Source organism: Bemisia tabaci, chromosome 4 (genome assembly GCF_918797505.1).
Source record: "Bemisia tabaci chromosome 4, PGI_BMITA_v3".
In the NCBI taxonomy this organism is placed as follows: Eukaryota; Metazoa; Arthropoda; class Insecta; order Hemiptera; family Aleyrodidae; genus Bemisia; species Bemisia tabaci.
Window position 1 is genome coordinate 48,455,255 of NC_092796.1, and position 24,687 is coordinate 48,479,941.

At 39.7% G+C, this 24,687-nt stretch overlaps 1 protein-coding gene across 2 annotated transcripts in view; it reads right to left on the reverse strand.

Annotated features, from left to right (window-relative positions):
* The window catches only part of SPR (Sex peptide receptor), a 313,008-nt gene that overhangs the window by 83,324 nt on the left and 204,997 nt on the right, over positions 1 to 24,687 (reverse strand). The window lies entirely within an intron of this gene.

The following is a 24,687-nucleotide window of genomic DNA, read 5'->3' on the forward strand; positions in this document are numbered from 1 at the left end:
GTCACGGAGAGCTAGTTGGCGTAAAAACTTTTCCGATTTCTGCATATCCAACGGATTGCATTTGTGACCGTCTCTCCCGGAAATTCGACCTTTGTGCACAGTAGCAACTTTTCATGAGAGCGGTTTTGCCAGGCTAGAACTAGGTTCATAGAGTGGGAAATGGTTTTTGACAGAAAGCGTTCTATATTTTGAATAAACGCAAGGTGAATGAGAGGAAATAAATTATACATTCATAAATGACAGCTTACGTTCAATTCTGGGACCTTAAAAACCCAATGATTCTAAAAAATGATTCTCCCATGACATTCAAACCATTTAAAACAAGATATCGCAATCAAAATTCTCGAGTCATGTCTCACAAATAGGTGTGCTGTGCATTGGTTTTTTTTTTTTTTTTTTTTTTTTTTTTTTTTTTTTTTTTTATTTGTAACCAAATAATAGTAAATTACAACTCATTTTCAGACCTTAAGGGTCTTTAAAAATTTAAACTTAACATGTATCAACTAGTATTACAATAAAAACCACTTTAAACAGATACAAAATAAACAAAAATAGATAAAAAAATAAACAAAAATAGATAAAAAATAAACAAAAATGTGCATTGGTGTCGATAAAAAATACTTTTTGATTGAATATCTTAGGTGTGACTTTTTTGTGGGAAACACACTAAAATTTTACACCAATCATGAATATACCTTCAAATTTGAATTTTATTTATTTTAAAAAAAAAGTTCGTACAGCTACATTCGAGCACAAGAAAACAACTAATGCCACCTGGCCCGACCGAGTAGAGTTGGCACTGTTCCAGAGGCTCATATCTAATTTATTGCGATCACTTATTCTTTTCTTTATGATGCAAATCGTGTTTGATCAAGTGTTCTTAACACTGTTAGGAAGCGATTAGCATTGCAAACAACGATGGGCCATTTTCACATGAACTGCGATTTTTTCACTTTGCTCCTCTGAAAATTGTGAAACTTCCACCTAAAGTCCTAATTTGTTCGAATCTTGTAATTTGAACTTCAGACTTCAACTATTCCAATACACACTTTTTTGGCATCTTACTATAGGCACCGAAATTGTAAAAACAATTTCCAGAGAATTATGCACTGACAAAAAGGAATAGAACAGGCTATGTTATGCAACAGCGCATCGAGTTCGGCGCTTTGACAAACTTTTTCAAATACTGCCCGCAAAGTTAAAGCTTTTAACTTGGGAGGGAGTTGAAAAATAATAACAACGAAGTGCACGACAAGTTCATAATCTGATCGAGTCTATAAGAAAAGATAATTTTCGAAGAAGTGGAGTTTGCTCACTCTTGAATGTAATTAGAGAAATGGCGTTTTCCCCCTTTTTTTCTTCAAGTAGGATTATTTATTGCAAGAGATATTTATTCAAATTGTTTGAAGATGGTGTTCTTCATTTTTCATGAATTGATTTCGTATTTTTCTCTCACCTCTCGCGACTTTCTCTTCCGCTAAGCACAATTACTGACTACTTCTTTTGCTGGTCACATTTATTCCTCAGGCGGAAACTTAATTGTGGTGATCGATGCTTTGTAAGCAACAGAGCCAGAGATAGGAGGGACGTAATTGGCCTCGTTTTTTAACTTTTTTCCCTTGAGTGACACCTCATTGGCAGCATAGAGCGGAGCATTGGGAGTTCACGCCTCGCGCCACCGCGCCTTCAATTTTGCAGATGCAACACGGACATCCATCGAACACGAATAGTTGTATCTCTGCGCCGTCATCGACGCGCGTTGAGAAGTTTCTTATTACTGAGATTTTAGAAAAGTTAAGGCTGAGTTTGCTTAAAATATACGATGTGTTCATCATCATCGACATCAATTTTTTATTTTTTGCACAGTGATAAATTCTGTGATGTTTTTTAAGGATCCATTTCCACAGAAATTCTTCTGGATTTTACTCTACGTTTGTAAAAATTGACCTTTTTCATGATATATTCAGGATCTCCACGAGGCTCCCCAAATCCCAATATTCACCAAAGGATGCCTCTGATTTTTTTTTTATTTTTCATTTTTTTTATGCGTTTAAAATTCCAAAATATTTTTGTACATGTGAAACTATAATACTTAATCTAATAACTGGTTATTCGTATATCTATTAGTGCTTTGCATGATGCGAATTGCATACTTAATCTGATAGATGTTAAATACTATTCTATACTTGAATGATGAAAAGAGTAGATTTATACGAAAGATAGGTTTTCTTCTTAAGTCTATGATCCTATGTACATTGTAAATTTCCGGTCCAAGGATTCCTCATTACATAAATTACCATGATACCTCTGATGGAGAGAAACTATTTCAGGAACGACTATGAATCCCCTACCCCTTCTTCGGTCTGATTTCTAAGTCTCAGTCGTTTACTATGATAAGATAGACCACATAAAGCCAAGCCACATCAGCTATTGCCAAATTTAACTGGAAAATTTAATTTTTTACAAGAGAACGTTTGTGCGAATTCTTTTGAAAATTTAAGGAAGGTTCGTACTCCGTTAAAAATTCACTGAAATTGAAAACAAATCCGCACAGTTGTTTTACGTAAAAAAACTGAAAGGCCTAATTTAAATTTGGCAATAGCTGGTGTGGCTTGGTTCCTTCACTGGAAAAACAACACATTGGATCTAGAGTCCAGACTCTTGAAAACAATGAGAAGAAAAATGACTCTTGATTCAAGCAGATTTTTGCTTGGATCAAAAGGAAATCCGCTCAAATTAAGGGACTTGGTTTTTGATTTAAATTTATATCTGATTGAATCAAGAGTATTTTTTCTTGTCGATGTTTTTAAGAGTCTGGACTCTAGATCCAATGTGTTTTTTTCCAGTGTTTCTGCTTAACACGGTTCAAACGTCCGGGGAAAACTCTAAATCGTGTGACCAGTACCGGCATTTCGCTTTTTTCGGTGCAGAGGGCCTTTCGGCCGGGGCGGTCATACACGAAACTGAGATGGAATGTTCATTTTTCAAAACTCAGGAGCTATCCCGAGCCTAGGTTATTGATTTCAGGCAACGTGGACGGGAGGAGGGGGGCAGGTCGGCGTGCGGTGATAGTGACGCCCGAAAGGCGTGACGTGAAAATGGAAGAGGGGTCCACGTCACGTGTTCCCTCCTGTTTTCCTGTCTTCCCGCGACCGGGCCCGCGCCTCCCCATCTTAAAACTTTCGACTCAAAGGCACAGGAAAAACAATTTTGCAGCGGCTCACAAGCCTCGAGATTGCCAAATGGTACCGTGAAACATCATGATTCTGTTGAGTTGTGCGTTAAAGAATACTGGTTTCCGATTCGATTTGGCGGTACGGGATGCTTATGATTGCGTCACACTTCCATACTGTATGTAAAATTAGACGGAACTTCGTTCTCGACACGGCACCTCTTTTCCTGTCCATCTCACTCCACCCACACATGAGCTCCACCTACTGTATGAAAAATGTATGACTCGCACTATCTTCAATGAATTTGAAAACTGGATCAAAAACTGACTTTATGAGCTTGTTCAATCATCCGCAATGTTCGTAGGTTTGAAAGATAGAGGCTGCACTTGAAGATTCCCCCGCTTTTTTCAAAATTATTCATCCAAGAAAAAGTTGCGTATTATGAGCTCGCGTTTAAAGGCGCCAAGAAACCCAATATGGCGTCTTATGTGCATGTTTGCAATGTGCCTTCCTAGTGTATGTTTGTTTTACCAGTTTTGGTCGTATTCATATACAAAGTCGTTCCTACAGCGCACTCTAGCGTTCTGCGACACCGAAACGCCATGTATGCTTATCATCCCAGAGGTTATCGGGCAACTGACACCGTGATATATATTCGTCATCGCCTGCCGCCATCCCTTCACGTCACTGCCCATTTCCCTTGGTTGAATTTTGTTGCAAAATATTCTTTGGAAAAGCCCCTCAGACAAAAGTGAAAATTATCTAGCTATTTTTCGGCACAATGGAATATCTTCCGGTCAAGTATTTGTAGAAACGACGTCCTTTTGAAACAGATACTCAAATGAGAACGCTCTTTTATCCGGATAAAACCCTCAATTTTACGTGTGCCCATTGTGAGTAATTTTATGAAATTCAATCATGCAGTAACTGGGAAAGTGTTGGGAGGAATCTACACTCTATACTGTCGAGCTAAAGCAAAACGTAGTATGAAAATTTGAATGTTGCCAAATTTCCCCGACAAAATATTCGTTTTTAGGGAAATTATGAATATTTTTCATTTAAATTTTCAGATACACAATATCGACCTGCACAGAAAATATTCTGGAAAATTAGAAGAAAAATTTCGGCAAGTTTCTTTGAATATTTTGATTTTACGGAGGGAAATTTGGTAATGTCTGAAGGCTCATACGGCGGTTTTTCACGACAAGGCATTACATGCCTAAAATTAAATCCTTATTCCTTCCAGACGTCGCATTTTTCTCCTTTACTCGTTTTCCTATATCTTCAGCTTGCTGTATTGTCCCTTACTTTGTGGGAAAAGTTTCGGTTTGCAGTCTGGATATGTGTTCAAGTGTCGAAAACACCATTTACGAAAGTTTATTCTCCAGGAAAAGTCCACAGCATACACGATATAAGTTTCCTCCGCACGGCTCAAATAATTCAACTCCTTCAAAAGTTCCCACCAGACTTTAGCCTCAAGTATTTCCTTGTGTGAAATATATGTAATCTTAATCAAAGTCTCTATCTTCTGTACGAGTTGGCCCAACCGGCTACTTTCAAAACAAACCACTGACAAAAAGTCAAGAAGACGTCCAAACACGACTCTCGCACACAGATTTTGGCAACTAATCAGTTAGCTGTATATTGAAACGTGGGTTTGAATTTATTGCGTTATTGCTAAACCATTTGAGTTGAAAATCGACTCCAAAATATTGTGATGTTGGGCTCTACTATATTGCGGTTTCCAAGGAATTCCTGATATCAAATGATAGAAATGGACCACCAGACAAGGTACGAATTTCATCATTCTGATACATGTTTCGTAGCTAAAATTTCACGGAGAACACAATGCGCACAACGGAAATTACCGAAATCAACTTCTTCCGAAGATATTTAATGAATTTCGGTGCGTGAATTGAAATCACCTGCTCATGAAAACTCAATGCTCTACGTGATTCACATCGCGCGCTAAACGTTATCATGAACGTCTCTGCGATAAGAAAAAATCTGGCAACCTCAATCTTGACACTTTGGCTCAGCTATAGCAAATTACTTATAGTTTGAAAAACAAATGCTGGGAAATGAGCATTGCTCGATTGAGAAGCTTGCTGAAACCGTTGTAGTGCGCGATTTGACTCACGTAGAGCTTTGAGTTTCTTGTGAGCGGGCAGTTCAAATTCCTCGTAACCAATGTGAAATAAAAATGTTAATACATAGCTCCTACATAGAAAACAGAAGAGCGTATCCCTATTACGAACGTATTGGAACTTCCCGGCTTTTATTTAAAGTCCATGTCCTCCTTTAAAAATTTTCTTTAAAGAGAACTAACCAACACCCCCACTCAAAAATTATTGTAATTTCTCTTGCTCTTAAGTTTATCTACACAAAATTTTAAGCTAGAGTGTTGGTTGGTTTCCTTCGAAAAAATTAGGATAGGAGATCAGATGTTGAAACATCAAATGTAGATGCGACTGATTTATCACGAACACCGTTCACAAAATTACTTGCGAATCAAGAGTACCGGGTAAAGCACTCATTGGGCTTATCGAGCTTCATTCAGTGGCGTTAGACAAAATAAATCCAGGTACAGAAAAGAGGGATTAAAACTCGGAGAATCACTCTAACCGGTGGAAACGATGCACGGCTCCTTATAGAACTCAGAAAAGGGATTGATGGCTCACAATTTCCGGATAAAACTGCTCACAGACTTGACAGAGTTACAGATCCTCGTGATAAATGAGACAGAAAGAGACATGGAAGCTCGGCTTGGATACCGAATGTAGGGGTATATTCTCATGCTAAGGAAGAAAGTCGTAAGAGCATTCGAATGTTGCCAGTTTCCTCCAATAAAATATTTATTTAGAAGTAAAGTTGTTAATGAATTTCTTATTTATCTGCATGGACACTCACGAGTCTTACTGTTGAAATCCACTGAAAATTTCAAAAGTGATAAGTTCACGGGGTATTAACAAAAATACACATTTTGTTGGAATAAATTTGACAATACGCGAATTTTCATCGGGTGTTTTTCCCTGAAAGATAGTGGGCACTAATTAAGAAGCCTTTCCCTGACTTCCCTCGCATCTACCAACTCCGAGGAAATTGAGTCGGTAAGCGGAGATATAAAATAATTACCTTCTTTTATGACGGTGTTTTGGGCCCAACGTCTTCACTCTAGAACGAAGACCCGTTATATTCTTTATTTTTCCTCATTTCTACACTTTAAGTTAATCTCGTTGGTTACTCGTATTGAAACATTTGATATAGAATCAAGAAATCAAAATGAACCTAGAAAGCTAGGCATACCAGTTTGGTACATTGAAAATTCACTAAATTTTGCTTTTTTTTCTCTAAATTTTGTGAGAATCCTCTTCGTCTTGCAAATAATATTCTTTTAAAATTTCGTGCAAGAAAGTTAGTGTGACATCCTCTAAAAAATGAGGCAAGATCGAATATTAAATACAACTTTCACAGTTTCACCTTTGAGATATGACTGTCCAAGTAAAAAGAACTTTTAGTGCCACATAACTTGGAATTGATATGATTTGTTTCTTTCCTTAAATGAGTGTTTCACAAACATTTGAGGTACAAAGAAGGAGAAAAATACCCAAAAAATTTTCAGTCACAAAGGCATTATAGAAGTTTGAAGTTTGTAGTTTAAACGATTTCAGATTCTCGAAAGAAAAGTCCCCCAACATTTCAAAACAAATTTGGAATTATTTTTTCGCTCGTTCTGAACTTGGTATATAGCGGAGCTGCACAAACTGCATATATTCCAGTAATATACCCACCCGATTTTATGTCTTAAGCTTTTAAAATTAACAAAGGACCCTCTGTCTAAATTAAAAATAAAACGCTATTCTTATCATTACAAGAAGAACAAAATAAAACACGACATTTCCGTTCCGACGTTAGTATTTCTTAATGTAACTATTTTATTGGGCAATTTCCACATTATGAGCGTAAACAATTCAGAATTGATTGGACAGCTCTATCAACCGTCAGAAACAAAAAACCAATTGTTAATAACTTTATAGAAGCAATGTTCTCTCGCTCAAAAGTTGATTTTTCTCATAAAAGAAAACTTTTAAAAATTCTATTAAGCACCACCAAAAAACATATTACGCGGCAATACCATACCGCCGGATGACGTCATCTCCTTTGTCTAACTCATAGAATTTTTTTTTCAAAAATGATATATTATTGTCAAGAAGCTTTTTTTTTTATAGTTTAAGATTGATTCGCAACTCTCTGCAAACTCTTCGCTATGACAGCGGAGCCGGATATAATTCAGTAGCGAGGAAGAGGACCTACTTACTAACAGCAGTACGGCGCGTTCAGAGGCATCAAAACAAAGCACGCACTGCATTAATAAGGGAACTTGCTTTTGTTAATATCCTCGAAAGTGAATATTATACGCAATAGAAACTCGAAAACAAAAACGGAGAGCGTTGTCAGCATGCGCGTCCGTTTAAACTCTAATTCCTGACCTAGGCGTTAATGGTTTAATTTGTCCAGGATGAAAGAGGACGAAGAAAAAAGCTCTGCTTTTAATATCCCCCCCCCCCCCGTTTTACCTCGTATTTGATTTGGTCCTTTAAACCGGATATTAAAAGCAACATTTCAGCATGTCGTCAAACTGACCGAAAAATCGCCAGCACGGTTCATATGTCGGAGAGCTTGTGTTCCTCGGTGGAAAATGACAACCCCGCCACGTATCTCGGCTTTAATCCGCTAAGCTGGTAATCACTCGCCCCCTTCTTCGCCGTGCATTCTGAACCTTCGTAGGTACCAACTTAGTAATATATTAAAAACGTAATTGGTTTTATCTCGCCCGGGGAAGGTCAATTACATGCATCGTGAGTCCATATTAAAAGTGTTATGTCGTGTTGAATTTAATTTAACTTTCGTCGACGAAATCCGGTTACTAAGCTTACTAGGTGCAGCGTCGTGGTTTGAAAGGATGTTGAGAGTGCTAAGCTTCGAGTGAATATTTTGGCTCTAAATACTACATCCTATAGTCTATGCCTACTCCGAGTTAATTTGAGGAATGGACTCTTTGACAAAGTACGGATTGAACACCATAGAACATGTTTCCTCTTTAAAACTTTACGAAGAACACGGAACACACAACGAACTCTAAAAGTCGACTCTTGCAAGATAAAAGAATTCACAATTGAAGTTGATTGAACAGAAAAAGTACAAATGATGTTCCCTCGCAAATTAAATCGAGTGACGACGGCAAAAAAAGAGCGGTACTCGACAAACTTACGAAGTCCTAGTATCTGTATTCATTGACGTTTAGCATGATTTTTGAACTCCATTAGAGAAAAAAGTGACTTTATTCAAGCAGAGATATGCTCGAATTTACCGCTGAGAAGATTTCCATATGAATCAATCGAAAAAAAAGAAGAAAAAAAGAAAAGTCATTTGCATTAAGTAGAAACCAGCTTTCATTCAGCTATTTTGTTCTTGATTCAAAATAAAATCTCCTTGACGGTATAGTCAAGAATGTTTCTACATAAATCGAGTCACTTTTTTCTCTCTTGAAATTCAAAAATAGTTTCAGACGTTATTGAATACAGATGCTAGGATTTAGTGAGTTTTTTGACTACCGCTTCCTTCTTGTGCCGTGGTATCTTGATTTATTTTAATTACGAGTATACTTGCTTAATTAAGTTATTTGCTTCCTTTGAGAGTACGGAGGAAAGCTCCGCACTCTTAAAGGATGCCTGTCATTCTTGATACATTGGAGCGCCCTCAATTTTGTATGCAACTTGTTGCATTTTGATACTGTGCAACACCTCTAATGCGAAATAGTTGCTTGAAGCGCCGTGGCACGTCGCACATTGGCGCCTACAAACCTAACATGGATACTTCACGCATTGCGCAATGCGTGAAGTATCCCAGTTAGGTTTGTAGGCGCCAGTGCGCAATGCTGGAAGTATCCTAGTTAGGTTTGTAGGCGCTAGTGCGCACGTCGCGCTGGCAGCACACCGCTCCACTCTGTGTTCGGATCTAATATTTAAACTCGTGAAGTCGGTGTTTTTCAACTCATGATTTTGAAATGTTGGCCCACTTCACATTAAAGGAAAATATACGGTGTTTTTTTTATAAATATTGAAAAGGTTCCAGTTAACTGCAAAAAATTGAGTCTTGAGTGGAGGTTTGAATCGAAACCTTTTTTTCACCCTTTCAATGAGAATAAATCGATACTTTTCGCATATTTGAAATAGGTTGTGACACTAGGACTAATAGCGCCAATAAGAAAAAAACGCTGAAGGGGCCTTTGGATGTTGCCGAATTACAGTTGATAAAAACTTTAGTCTTTTAGAAAACTTGTAAATATTTTCCTTATAATTTTCAGGGAATTTCGTTCGCAATTTAATCTAAATTATCTGAAATTTTCAAAAACACGTATTCATAATTTTTCTCAAAAATAAAGATTTCATCCGCGGAAATTTAGCAACATATAAGTGCTTATACGGCGTTCCTCCTCAGCCCGGCATAATAATAGACGGATTTTACGATAAAATCCGGCAGCTGTGAGCGGCGAGCGCGAAACAGTCGTGTGCATCGTAAATAATTCGCACGCTGGAGGAACAACGGCCGCGGTGGTGGCGTGATTTATCCGACTTCACACCACTGTTGCCAATTCTCCAATATTCCCATTTCTAATTCCGTTTGGGCAACTTGAAAACCCCAATTTGCCGCTGGAGCGACAGCGTCGTCAGCCACTGTTGTTACTAATCGCGGCTCGCAGCCCGCGGGGCGGAAGGCGGTAGGCGGAAGGCGGTAGGTGCCCGGGTGGTCAGAGAACAAAGGCGGGTTATGCATTTCAAACAGGAGCATGCAGAATTGCGGAAATGGCGTGCCGCCTTTAATCCGTGTCGCTCGTAAGTACTGCGGACCCGCGCCGGTAATTAAGACGCATTTGTCACGAATCCAGGAACACAATGAATCATCTCGTAAAAACTCCCAGTTCCTCGCGCATTCACACTTTGAGGAATTTCACTCCAGAATCATGTACCTCAGTCCCAGAAAAATTAATCTGGAGACTCTGGAATTACCATTTGAACAGTGCAACTGATTGAGGCAAAAATTAAATTCGGAGTTCAACGCTACTTTCCACCTAATGATTGTTGATGAGCAGCTTGTTGAACAAAAAGTCAAATGAAATTCTCCTAGTGGAGGCTGATACACGTCGGGGTGAGAACTTTGCTCGGCGAGTTTTTGCAAATTCGGTTAGGATTACTAGACCAACTTTTTTGAGTTTTTGGTTATTAGTCAATATTGGGCGGCTTTGAGTTTTGATTTCCGAAAATAATTTACACGCGATAGGAAGGATATGCCTGGCTTTCGAAAATGCCACAACTGCACAAAACTATTGCTTCCAGCGTTCAGTCCGGCACAGTTGAGAGGAATTCGGCGCATTAAAAAGGATGGTAAGGAACATGCCACCATTATGCCATAAACCGCAACCCAACATTGTGCACCTCTGGCGTATTTCTGGGACTAAGTGTGACTCATTACATGACTGACGGCCAACTCTTGCTACAACTGAACGAAATCCTTTAAAAAAACAGAAAAAAGAAAAAATCCCAAGAAGTTACTAGTTGCTGTATGCAACCGGTGGCTGTAAGTCAACTAAACTCTCTTTTTTTGTAAGTTGTAGCACTGTTCATCGGGCAAATTTACCTTTTAAGAAGTTTATGAGAGAGGGCAGAAATGTATACTGACTCAAATACCTTTGTATTGGAGTTCTTGTAAGTCCCAGAGATTTGCGATGTAAATACTCTTACCTTATGTGAAATCTGCGAGAAACACGCTAGTTCCACCGATTTTCCCTGAAACGATCTCCCAAGCTCCAAAAAGCTCCCCAAGTTGAGACCACAAAGTGGGGAATCGCCTACCTTATGCTGAGAGTCCGCCTGTGTCACCAGCCAAACTCTCTTTGTACAGATAGGGAGCGAATAAAAGCAAAGTTAGCAGTTTTAGGTGGGATTTGAAAGTAGCAGCCACGGTAACCCTGCTAATGCATTTGCATTGCCTATCTGTGCAAGGAGCGTTTGACTGGATATCGATATGGACTCTCAACGTAAGGTAGAAGATCCTTCTCATTAAAAATTCAACTTTGATGGTTTTTTGGAGCTTGGAAGTTCGTTTTGCAGAAAACCAGCGTGCCGCTGGTTCAATTTTTCACAACCGAGAGGGATTAACCCTTAAAATGTATGTGGCATTCAGAAGTTTTTGCTATTTCCTCTGATAATGGCATATTTAGTCCCCCCTCCCTTGGACTAGTCACATGACTGCAGGCTGATTATTGCAATTGATAAACAAAGCAATAGACAAAAAAGACATTGATAAACAAAGCAATAGACAAAAAAGATATAAGGAATATGTAGCGATCCTATTGGCTGAAACGGATGGTTCTTATAGACTAAGAGGGCAAATTATAGACTAACTGTAGAGTGTTTTGCCGGTTGCCATTAGTAAGTCTATAAATTACCTCTTTTGTCCATTCCAACCACCCACTCCCACCAAAAGGATCGTTCCATAACCCTTTTGCCATCTATCGCTTTGACTACCAATTTCAACGATCAGCCCCGGGACTGGTCCAGATTGAGCCTGAAAGGCGCGACTTGAGAGTCCATAGCACATCGCGCCGCGCCGCAGCGGGCGAGGGCGACTAACGCGACACGTGCATCGGCGCCTACAAACAGAACAGAGATACTTCACGCATTGCGCAATGCGTGAAGTATCCCACTTAGGTTTGGAGGCGCGTTGCGCAATGCGTGAAGTATCCCAGTTAGGTTTGTAGGCGCTAGTGCGCGCGTCGCGCTGGCAGCACGCGGCTTCGCTCTGTGTTTGGAACTAATATTTAAACTCGTGAAGTCAGTGTTTTTCAACTCATGATTTTGAAATGTTGGCCCTCTTCACATGGATTATTCTCATATATTATGATGAAAAAAAAAAATATGTTTTAGAGGGAAAATATACGGTGTTTTTTGAAAATAGTAAAGTGGCTCCGGTTAACTGCAAAAAATTGAGTCTTGAGTGGAGGTTTGAATCGCAACTATCGCAAAGGCGCGACTTGAGAGTCCTCGGACATAAAAAATGCCGGGATCCCGGGGTTGGCTAGAGTCCCTTTACACTGAGAGTCAAGACAACACCCCTCATGGAGTCACAAACGGGAATAAAGATTACACAAATTGAACGTTTTTCGTAATCTTTGATCGGCTCATTCTTAAATTCCTTTCTCCGTTCCTTCTCTCATTCCGTTTGTTCCTTGTCGAACCCGAAATTCCTCGGTCCATTCCAGATTATAATCTTTGCAATGGACCACTAGACATGGCACGAATTCAAGCATTCTGATACATGTTTCTTAACTAGAATTTCACTTAAAACACGATTCGCACGACGAAAATTACTGAAACCCACTCCTAACGAAGATATTATTGTTTTCATTTCACATTGGTTACGAGGAATTTGAACTGCCCGCTGACAAGAAACTCAAAGCTCTACGTGAGTCAAATCGCACACTCTACAACGGTTTCAGCAAGCTTCTCAGTTAAGCGATGTTCATGTCCCACCATGTGTTGTTCAAACTATAAGCAATTTGCTATGGTTGAGCCAAAGCGTCGAGATTGAGGTTTCCAGATTTGTATATCATAGAGACTTTCATGATAACGTTTAGCGCGCGATGTGAATCACGCAGAGCATTGAGTTTTCATGAGCGGGTGGTTTGAATTCACGCATCAAGAATCATTAAATATCTTTGTAAGGAGTTGATTTCGATAATTTTAGTTGTACGTATCGTGTTTTACGTAAAATTTTGGTTAAAAAACATGTATCAGAATGCTAAAATTCGTATCTTGTCTAGTGGTCCATTGGTGAAAATGTAATCTTTATTCCCGTTTGGGACACTGTGAAGGCCTAAAATCCGGTTAACCAATCAGAAATGGATTCGCATTGTCTTGACTCTCAGTATAAAGGGACTCTAGGGGTGACATCCGACAAGGCTGGAAGCCCGCATCAGTGAGAGCGAGGATCAGACTCAATTTGATAACGGTGGCCTGTGCCAGCGGAGACAAGAGACGTCACTCCGAGATGACGGACGTGAGTCGGGAGCAATGCCGCGTTGCCACATCCTCAGGAATCTCATCAGGCTCTCCTCCCGCCGCCGTAGATCCTCGACCGATCTGGCAACCCTGGACGTAAATAGTCGACGACATTGTCGCATCCTCGGAGAAATCCCTCATTCCGCAGGTCTCCGTCGAGGAGTCGGTGACGATGTGACAACTTGCGTCGCTAATAAAATAGAGGAACAAGCCAGCGCACGGCCGCGGTTCCGATAATCTCGTTTTAACTCCAGACCGGAGGGCGGTTACTTCCGCACTTGCGAGAGGAGATGTCATTACTCAATGCGATATCGTCCTTGGAGATATTTCCGTTAACTGACCGCACTGTTCTTACCCTTTCCCGCCATGATACGTGCATACACGTGCAAAAAAATTTCGGTTACATGCAGACTGAATTTAAGTCCATACGGAACACTAAAGTTCTCGGTGCAGGTGACAGATTTTTCCTGTCCTAGGCGAACCGAGTTCCAGCTTCATTAACCGAAATAATTAGTGAAAAATGCGAGTTACATTAGGACTATCAAAAGCTTGATAACCTGAACTGAATGTATGGGTCACATGACTGAAAACTTCAGTTACCTGCGGGCGGATTATTGCAATTTATAAACGAAGCGATAGACTATATCGCGATACCACGATATAGAGATAGCGACAGACTTGCGTAGCGATAGACTTCACAGTGATAGACTGCACAGCGATAGCGATGGCTATTGGTTGAAAGGGATGTTTGTTATAGAATATGGAGGAAAACAATGGACTAACTGCGCACTGGAAAAAAGTCGCTTGGATCTAGAGTCCAGGCTCTTGAAAACATTGACAGAAAAAATACTCTTAATTCAATCGAATTTTTACTGAAATCGAAAGCCAAGCCTTTTAATTTAAGCGGATTTCCTTTTGATTCAAGCAAAAATCCGATTGAATCAAGAGTATTTTTTCTTGTCATTGTTTTCAAGAGTTTGGACTCTAGGTCCAAGCGACTTTTTTGCCAGTGCGGGGTTTCTCAAGGGTTGCCGTTAATTACTCTACTGCTCACCTCATTTGTCCATCGCAACCATCCGCCTCCACTGAGAAGATCGCGTCGTTTTCCCGGTATCTCCTTTGTCCATCGCTTTGTCTATCAATTTCAACGATCACCCCGCCGGTCAAACGAGCAGACGAGACGTGGGCGTCGCCGGGATCACCCGAAAAACGCGGGGGTGAACGAGAGAAAAAAAAACCCGTCCCGCGGGAGGAGAAAGGAGGGGGGCACCGGGTGGAAGTACACGATCCTCCTTTAAAAAGCTCTAAAAGTAAGACAAATGACAAATCGATACCCGGACGCTTTGCCGAGCCGGCATACGTTCGGATCGCACTCCTTATTCTCTCCCCCCGCGCCCCCACCCCGCACCCCGCGTCGGGAGCAGATCATTATCGGGGTGTTTTATTCCAGCGCCGCCCCCTCCTCCCCCCCCCGCAAGGCGAGTTTATAAATGAGTTGTGCGATGGCGAGGGGGGAGGGGGGTAGGGGGTGCAACAGGTTGGTCGGTAGGCGTCGGAGGCCAGGTGGGGTAACAGGAGCGACGTACGGGGCTGGAACCGCGTATGCGCCAACGCGGGTCGGGGGTCGATGGGTGGTTTCGGCTCGGCGTCGGGGTAACAGGAGTGCGCTGTATAATTAGGGGTTCGACCTCGATTCCCGCGCAGACCGCAGACCCGGACTCGTTACGCCTTTTGTTTCACCTTCTCCTCGCACCTCTCACCCCCCTTCCCCCGCTCGGAGTCTGCCTCGCTCCTGCCGTCCTGCCCGAGAGAGCAGTATGTTACGGATGAAGAGTCGAATCGGGCTTTTAGATCGATCCGCCGGCGGCACCGGCTACGGCATTATACTGCCGTGCTAAGGGAAAACGCCGTATGAATCTTCAGGCGTTGCCAAATTTCTTGTAGTAAATCACGAAATAACGGGAAAATTTGTAAATATTTTTCTTCCGATTTTTCAGGTTATTTTGTTCTGAATTTCACCGAAAGTTCCTGAAAATTCAAAGGAGAAATATTCATAGCTTTCCTCAAAAATGAAAATTTTATCGAAGGAAATTTGGCAATTCTCAAATGTTCATACGGCATTTTTCCTTAGCACGGCAGTATACTCCTGTGCTAAGGAATACCGCCGTATCAACATTTAAACGCCACTGAAATATCCTCTCGATAAAATACGACATTTTTGGGGTATTTATGAATATAGTCAAATTCTTCTTTTTCCGAATGTTATTATTTTCTGCTTCGTAATTGCTCTATCCTTCTTCTTCTTCTTCTCCTTATTCCTCTATTCTACTTCTTTTCCCCCTCTATTCTTCTTCTCATTCTCCTATTTCTTCCTCTATTTTTCTTCTTTTTTTTCACATTCCTCCTTTCTTCTCCCACTTCCTCTATTTTTCTTATTCTTATTGCTCTTTTCTTTTACTCGTACTTGTACTTCTCTTTTCTTTCTTCATCTTCCCTTTTCCAAAAATGAGGAAGATGATCTTCTTTAATTAAAAAATTACGTTAGTTCTATCGTATTTATATTCCCTAATCTTTGATGTTTTTTGGCGAAATAGTCATCGTGTATTTATTTTTCTATTCCTACCTTTTCTATTTTCTCGTTTGATCATTCAAAGGAATATAATCAAAATTCATAATTTTTACACCATGGACGAAAAAGCGGGAAAAACGAGCTGATACTAACACTGATTGTCAGTTAAAATGTTCACACAAGAAATCAACTTTCTGGGCCTGTTTAATTCGAGGACTATACAATTTTGGATCCTTTTTGTTCGGTCAAAGGTTCTAGCTCACAATTCTTTTTGGATTTTTAGGTAAAGCATACAAATAGACTGGAGAGAAACATTGAAAAAATATTTTTCGTCATACCTCAGAAAATTCACGACAATTTTAAAGTGTTCATATTCGTTTACTCGCACAAAGTAGCTAGTGAAAACTGTGAACTGACAGGAAAAAAGTCACGAATTGAGGTGTAAATGTTTTTCACCTCGCTATCAGTGATAAGAAAATGTGTAACAGTGCACGTGCTATTGTGTAATATCAGCAGCAATTGTGATCTTCTGCCATCAAGTCGAAGCGATACTCTACAAGGCGCTCTGAGCAACTATTCCGCCACAGAGGTATTGCACAGTATCAGATGGAACGGAAGGCGCTCTAACGTTTGTTGATTGACTGGTATTGATCATCACTGTGAAGAGTCATACTGATAGTGCTATGTGCGGCCCCTGTTCGATACATTTTTATGAAACTTTTTTGTACGTTCATAGAGCTTGCAAATTTTATACAATTTTTTTGAAATTTTCTGGGCATAACGAAATTTTAGATTTAATTTCATTTACAAATTGAGAAAAGTTAATCACTCAATTTTACCCGTTACTTGTCATCCTCCACGAGCGCATCAAGAAATGCTGAGGAGAAACAACGCCTTGATGACAATCTGATTCAGGAAACAATTCCTATCGAAGTGTCGGGAGCCATCAGTCCTACATCCGATTTTTCGCATTATTTTTTTAGAATTAAAACTTGGTATAAATAGTACGTGTCGCCAGAAATGATAAATAGTGGCACTTCATTTTCATCAAACCTGGAAGACATATTCATTTTTGATCAAAAAAGAAGGCGGCATGGTGACCGACAGTCATCAAAAATGATCAAAATCATGTGTATAGGCCTCGACACACGATCAAAGTCCCGAACCGATTACCATCAAAGTGTCGGGAGTCATCAGTCTTAAAATCATTACTTTGCCTACTTTTAAAATGAAAACTTGGTCGAAATGTTTCATGTGGCAGAAAGTGATGAATAGTGGCACTCCATTCTGATCAAAATTTGACGGCCCGTCCAATTTTGATCAAAGAGGGCTGTCACATGGTGACCATTAGTCATCAACTGGTCTACTTTGATCAGAATTGTTTCGGAATTTGATTGCGTATCCAGACCTTATTGAGTATTGAGTATTGATGCACAATAAACCTACAGCTAATACTCACCGGCTTTAAGGATAAAAAGCGAGTTAAGTGTTGCGTTTTGTTTTAAGGGAGATCTCTTACCTGAAACAAACAGACAAAATAACGGTAAAAGAGGTAATCAAAGTAATAATTTAAAAGAGCATTATTTGATCAAAAGAGGCTTTTTACAAGGTTCAGAAAAAGGTAATCAAACTTACACATTAAAGTAAGATATGCCTTATTTTCTTGATAAGAACTATATTGAACTATTTCGAGCATGATACCATTCAGTAATCATCTAGACCAGTTTAGAATTTAAGTATCTTGATGTAGTTTTCTGCAACAAAATTCACGTAACCCCGTTTTGCACAACAAGAATCACTGCAATTAACTCCAACCAAGATATTAACATTGGTTACAGCAACAATTTTGCTTGGTTACGTAAGATTTGAAAATCCCGCTCACAGGAATAACCAGAGTCTACTTGAATCAAATGGCGTTTTACAACGGTTTTTTGCAGCTTTTTCAAGCACATAGTGGTTCTTCTCACTGTGCTTGATTCTCTGAAAAATTGTAAAGAAAATATTTACAAGTTTTCCAAAAGATTAAAGTTTTTATCAACCGTCATACGGCAACATCCGAAGGCCCCTACAGCGTTTTTTTTCTTATTGGCGCTATTAGTCCTAGTGTAACAACCTATTTCTAATATGCGATAAGTATCGATTTATTCTCATTGAAAGGGTGAAAAAAAAGGTTGCGATTCAAACCTCCACTCAAGACTCAATTTTTTGCAGTCAACCGGAACCACTTTAATATTTATAAAAAACACCGCATATTTTCCTTTAAAACATATTTTTTTTCCATCATAATATATGATAATAATCCATGTGAAGTGGGCCAACATTCCAAAATCATGAGTTGAAAACACTGACTTCACGAGTTCAAATATTAGATCCAAACACAGAGCGGAGCGGCGTGCTGCCAGCGCAACACGCGCACTAGCGCCTACAAACCTAACTGGGATACTTCACGCATTGCGCATCGGCGCCTACAAACCTAACTGTGATTCTTCACGCATTGCGCGATGCGTGAAGTATCTTGTCACATCTGTCACATGCTTGAATCATGTCACTTTTTTCCTCTAATGAAGTTCAAAAATCATGCTGGACGTTAATGAATACAGATACTAGGACTTAGTAAGTTTGTCGAGTGCCGCTCGTTTTTTGCCGTCGTCACTCGATGTAATTTGCAAGGGAACATCTTTCGTACTTTCTCCGTTTAATCAATTTCAATTGTGAATTCTTTTTTCTTGCAGGAGTCGATTTTCAAAGTTCATTTTTTGTCCCGTGTTCCTTGTGAAGTTTTGAAGAGGAAACATTTTCTGTGGACCTTCAATTCGTACTTTGTCAAAGAGTCCATTCTTCAAATTAACTCGGAGAAGGCATATACTATAGGATGTAGTATTTACAGCCCAAAATCTTCACTCGAGGCTTAGCACTCCCAACATCCCCTCAAACCTCGGCGCTGCACCTAGTATGCTGAGTAACCGGATTTCGTCGACGAAAGTTAAATTAAATTCAACACGACATAACACTTTTAATATGGACTGCAAAAACTGTCACTGTAACATTCGGTGTGCGATTTAACTCTGTCATTGATTTTTGTTTATTTTTATGAGCGGGGTGTTCGAATTGTTACACTCTGTTAATATCTTTCTTAAGAGTTACATTCAGTAATTTTTGCTGAAAAAATTCTGCTGTCCGAAAATTTTGGTGCGAATGCATATCAAAATGCTTAAATTCTGACGTTGTCGCGGTGGTTCATTTTTTATAATCGAAAGTCTGTAAAATTATTAGTAAAAAAGTAAAATTTCAAGACCTTTCAAATCTTGTGAAAAAACCCAGTCTTGTCAATATTCAATAGCAAGACATATACATACATATTTGTATTTTAGCGAGATGGAGCAATTTCTCAAGACTTATTCGATGAAATTTGAAGGAGACCTTATCAATTTCGAACAGCTGATCATTACTGCTGCTTCTGATGGCACAGTCGACCTGTCTTATTACAATCCTTCTCCAGTCTACCGAGTATTCTACCGTGCTAACGAAGAACGCCGTACGAACATTCGAGAGTTGCCAAATCTCTCTTGATAAAACATGTTTTTGTAACCACATTCAAGCATACTTTTCTTTGAAATTTTCAGATATTTTAGATTAAATTGCGCACAAGATTGCTTGAAAACTTTGGAAAATGTTTTCACAATTTTCCCAGTAAATTCCGTTTTTATCCAAGGAAACTTGGCAATGTCTGAAGGCTCATACGGCATTCCTCCTTAGCACGGCATTATTGGAGTGAACTTGAGAGCTCGGATAAGTGGACCCTCGAGGGATAATCCCTCCCTTTTGCTCCGTTTTCGCAGTTCTAAGGCTCACAAACTTCAAGTTCCCCCATCGGTGAGTAGATCCAAAAACACATCTGACATCACGTTTAGCCTCAATGTCACAATATCCTTACGGAGAAAAATCCGCTCAAAAGGAGAAAAATGAATCGTGAATCTTACGATCCTTATCACTACTTTTCTGGTCCATCCTGAATCTCTAATATTAGTTAAAGTATTTATTTTGTGGCTGCAACTATTTCGGTTCGAGTAACAACACAGAATCTTCAATCAATATCTTATTTTAATCTTATTTTAGTTACAGAATTTGTTCATAGGCTGTAATTATGGGCCTCTATAGACAAGGCTTATGGATCAAAAAACTTCAACATGTTTTCTCTCCATTTCAAGAGGAAAATGAATCGCGGATGGTGGGTCTAGAAATCAACTCCTAAATATTATAGTAACGAAGCTGCAAATATGCGACCCCAAGTGGTTCAATCGTATTTTGAGGTTTGTCATGATCAACGAAACTCCACAGTTAAAACAGGCATCCCATGAGCGCGGATAGCTGCAGCCAGGTGTTGTGATTATAGAAAACTAGAACCCCATGCAGTTTATGGAGCATGCAAGACGCAAATCCTTTAAGAGCTAGTCGTTGCATCCATAAATTAATATTCGGAGGTTCGAAGCGCAATCTAGCTTTGCCGTTTGTGATAACAAAACATGTAACTTCACTGCGTATGCATACCTATTGTTTTTGCAAAGAGAAAAGTCAATCTGAGGATTTGAAAAAGATGGAGAATTACTGGCACATCTCCACACTAAAAAAAACATGGTAGATTTGACCATACTCCGACACAGTGATCCGAGTAAGGTGATATGAACCAGACTCTTTATTAGCTTTCACCATAGTACGGTAAGATTATCATCAGAGTTTAGGTATATGAGGACTTATCTGTAACAATAGCGGATGTGAAAAATTACCTTTTCGAAACACATTCAAAAAACTGTTTTGGCATCGAGAAAATTTTGAGAAAATACTTGAGATGCATGTGACCTTCAAGATCTGTACATTAAGCCAGAGCCAAAAATATTAAATTTTTGTGTGAACAAAACAGTTTTTTAAGCGTGTTTATATAAGGTAATTTTTCACATCCGCCATCGTTACATATAAGGCCTCATATACTGCTATCATTCTGATTTTTTCCAGGAAATAATATCACTGTGTAAAAAATCAAGTGGACTTATGGTTGATGTCATCACTCTTTTCTTTCAAAGACTTCAATGGAAATGTCCTTATTTGATTTTTTGAAAGATCCATACACCATACCGTATTAAATCCTTAGCGGTAATCTCTTTAATGCGCGACGTCTTTGAGGAGATCGGCGCGAAAATGTCGCTTTTTGGATGGATGAAAACAACGAAGAAGAATATTCAAGGATCCGAGGCCGATGTGGCTATTGTGCATTGGGTTTCAGAGCAGATAGGAAAGAGGAAAGATTTGTATAACATTAGTCACGCCCCTTTGATGCCGCCCATGAGAATAATTCAAGCCCGGTTGCGACAACAATATTTGAAATTCCACCAAGACCCTCATATTTCAGCTAGTACTCCCCCTCTTGCGGCCATTACCAGTGAAAGTCGAATCTGATGCCATTACACTTCCTGCACATCAACCAGTTCCCCATTAGGCTTCCGACGTTTCAAGAGATCCCCGCTACATTAGCCCCGAAATGAACCTATCTTTATTTCCGATTCAACGCGTCCCTAATTAATTAACGTCAGTTCGCTCACTTGTCTAAATGTTTGCTGTGTTTGAGGGGCGTTGTGGATTACCTATGTGAAGACTGATCATCAATAACGGGCTGGGTGTCAAAAAATCGAGCATCGCGATGGACATGATATTTCATTCTAAGAACCAAGAACGACTTGCATAACGGGCTAAGGGCTACAAACACTAGAATAAAGCATTTACTCACTAGACTAAAGCAGCATCTGATTAGTGAGCGATTATACCAAAATTGCTCTTGAAACGGTTTTATTAAACACATCTTTGGAAAAAAGGCCACCTTTTCCAGTGCAGAGAGCTTCCTAATAATATAAATTATGAGTAAGGGCACAAAGTATAAGTCATAACTTTGTCATCGAACACGCATGATATGTGACTGTCACGACAATGCTGCTGAAAATGACAGCATACTGAACGGATTTGTGGTAGATGGGCATATCCCCTAAAATTTTAAAATCTGTACTTCTTGCCCGATTTCTCCGACCTTCTCAGCGTAACTGCAGTATCATCACAGATGTTGCGTGGAGTTAGTTTTTTTTTGAGGAGAATTACATGAAGAATTGTTGAAATGATCACGTTTTTTAATGTGTTTTGAACCTTGGCTGTTGGCGCTTCTTCGAAAAATCTGTTCATTAATGGGTTGGTATTCAAAATTTTCAGTTTCTCCAAATTATTTCTCTTAAAATTTTCATGAATCAACATACCTTATGATGCTTTGAGCCTTATTTTGTCTAGAGTACCTGTATAGCGAGAGTATGGACAGATGTGAAACTCCGAAAATCCATCAGGCCTTCACCGATGCTTCTGCGAATAAAGTTAGGGCCCAGAAATGCAGCCAACCTATGAATTTCAATTATCCAGAACGATTTACTAATACTACTGTTACGAACCGTCGTTTATTAAGCACGTGTTTGACTCAGTTTTTGCATAAATTTACTCAATTTCGCGGAAGAACGCTCATTTCTGTACATTCTTTGCCATCATGGTTAGAATTGGAATCTGCAGACTGGCAGTGAAATTTTGTGCGTTAGAAGTTGGTTAGAAGGGTGGCTGCACTTTTGGGCCCTAAGCCCTCCATGAAGCGATCTGTCCATACTCTCGCTATACAGGTACTCTAATTTTGTCCAGAGGGCCTTTCTTTGGACTTAAAATAGTCAAACTCTGAAGATTATTCGATTTTGAATAAGCAATTGCTACTACTTTCGTCCGGACGCACGAGTTTCAACCCAAAAGTAACTGGACGTAGGATAGAAAATTCTCGGGCGCATATTCAAGAGAGTTAGAAAGTAATTGGAACTTTCTCCCCTACCCGGTGACCGATTGAGAGATTTCCCGTGACAGAACTCCCTTCATGGCTTTCGGTCTTAAGAATTTGCCACGTTTGATAAAAAAAAATTCAAACGCTCCATCGCAGCTGGATCGCTCGGGCTCGGTGTTTTTTTCAAAGCTGCCTGGCATTTATGCCGCCCGTGCAAAGGTTCGAGGTTAATCCACCGAAAAGCAGGAACAAAATGCAAAGAGGACCAAGAGTGGGCGGGGGTCGGGGAGGGTTCATGCAGGGATGAATCTATCAGAATGACGCGCACGTGTGACTGTGTGACTGTGTCATCTGTCACACGTGCCTCGGAAGTAATATTAGGCTGGGAGATACTTCTTATGAAACCTCCGCCGGAAAATGAAAGGCCCCGAATTTTCACCTGGGCTGCCGTTCTGAGGGACAACGTCATATCAGAATTTGACATTTGCCAAATTTTCCTCCAAAGGATACAAATATTTGTGATCAGATGTGTGGAAACTACTGCTGGACAATGGATAAAAACTTCTGTTAAGTAATTTTTGTCCAAAATTTGACTTGATGCGTCTCTGTTAAACTCGATCCAATTCAACTTATTGTAAATATTCGTAAAGCGTTCTTTCATTGTATAATAAAAAGGACATTTTTTTACGTGTTGTGTGTGTGCCCTACCGTCAAGGTTCCCACTAAAAAAATTGACTACACCGAAAAAAAGGACGCTGACTTAACATTCTGGATGTTAAAAAGTGTGCAACAACTTACAAAACGCTGAGATAACCGCCACAGCAGTTGGTTTTACATCGTGACATTGCTATAGTAACTGCTGTGGGGGTTCATGCAACGTTTTGTGAGTTTTCGCACACTATTTTACATCCAGAATTTTAAGTCAGCATCCTTTTTTTTCGGTGTAAAGAGAAAAGTGGTTAATAACATAACTCCATGATTCTGTGCGACACCTTTGACGATGGTAAATTTCATTCAACTACGAATGATTCTATCGGAAACGACAAGGAAAAATATTCACGATTCCTCCAAAAAATGCATGATTCATGATGAGAAATTTGGTAACAATCGGGGGCCATACGATGTTCTTCCTCAGCACGGCAGCTTTCTTATCAATTTCTTCAAAAAACGGGCCGTCGAACAAACAAATAAGCACCCTCTTTCATTCACGGATTTTCTTGGACTGGTAATATTTGCGGAGGCATTTTTCATATTTATAAAGTAAGTATGAAACACTGATTTGACTTGGACCATCTTCAATTTCAGGATCAGGCGCGATTGATCTAAATTTTGCGTTTTGTTTGTAGGCTGAATAAACTTGCATCAAAACCAAGTATGTGATCCATTCAAGCTTTCGCCCAAAATTTACTTCTCCGTATACTTATTGATGAAATTGAGTTCTTTTAACATAAAGGGCCTTTGGACAAGGTATGAACTAAAACATTGTAGTGCGCTACATGTCTTTCATCTGATCTGTTTTAGATGTATACTTTTTAACGTTTACGTTTAACTTGAGGGGACCCTGCATGGGGACGTTCATAAATTACGTAACGCACTTTTACGGCATTTTCGACCCCCCTCCCGCCCGGCTCCCTTGTAACGCTTTTGTGATGTAGGTCCCTATCCTTAAACGTAAAAACAAAATGGTGCACGGAGAAAAAGCTTCGTGCGTGGGACCCGAAGTTTAGGTCATATGGATCTCTGAAGTTTTCGGATTGAGCATCTGAACACTAGGTCAAGCTGCTGAGGTGTGGATCACACATCTGAAACTTCAGTTCTTACATCTGAAGTACTTCGGTTTTCACATCCGAAAAACTTCGGTTCTCACATCTGAAGTACTTCAGATGTAAGAACTGAAGTTTCAGATGTGTGATTCGCACCTCGACAGCTAGACCTAAAGTTTTCAGATGCTCAATCCGAAAACTTCAGAGATCCATA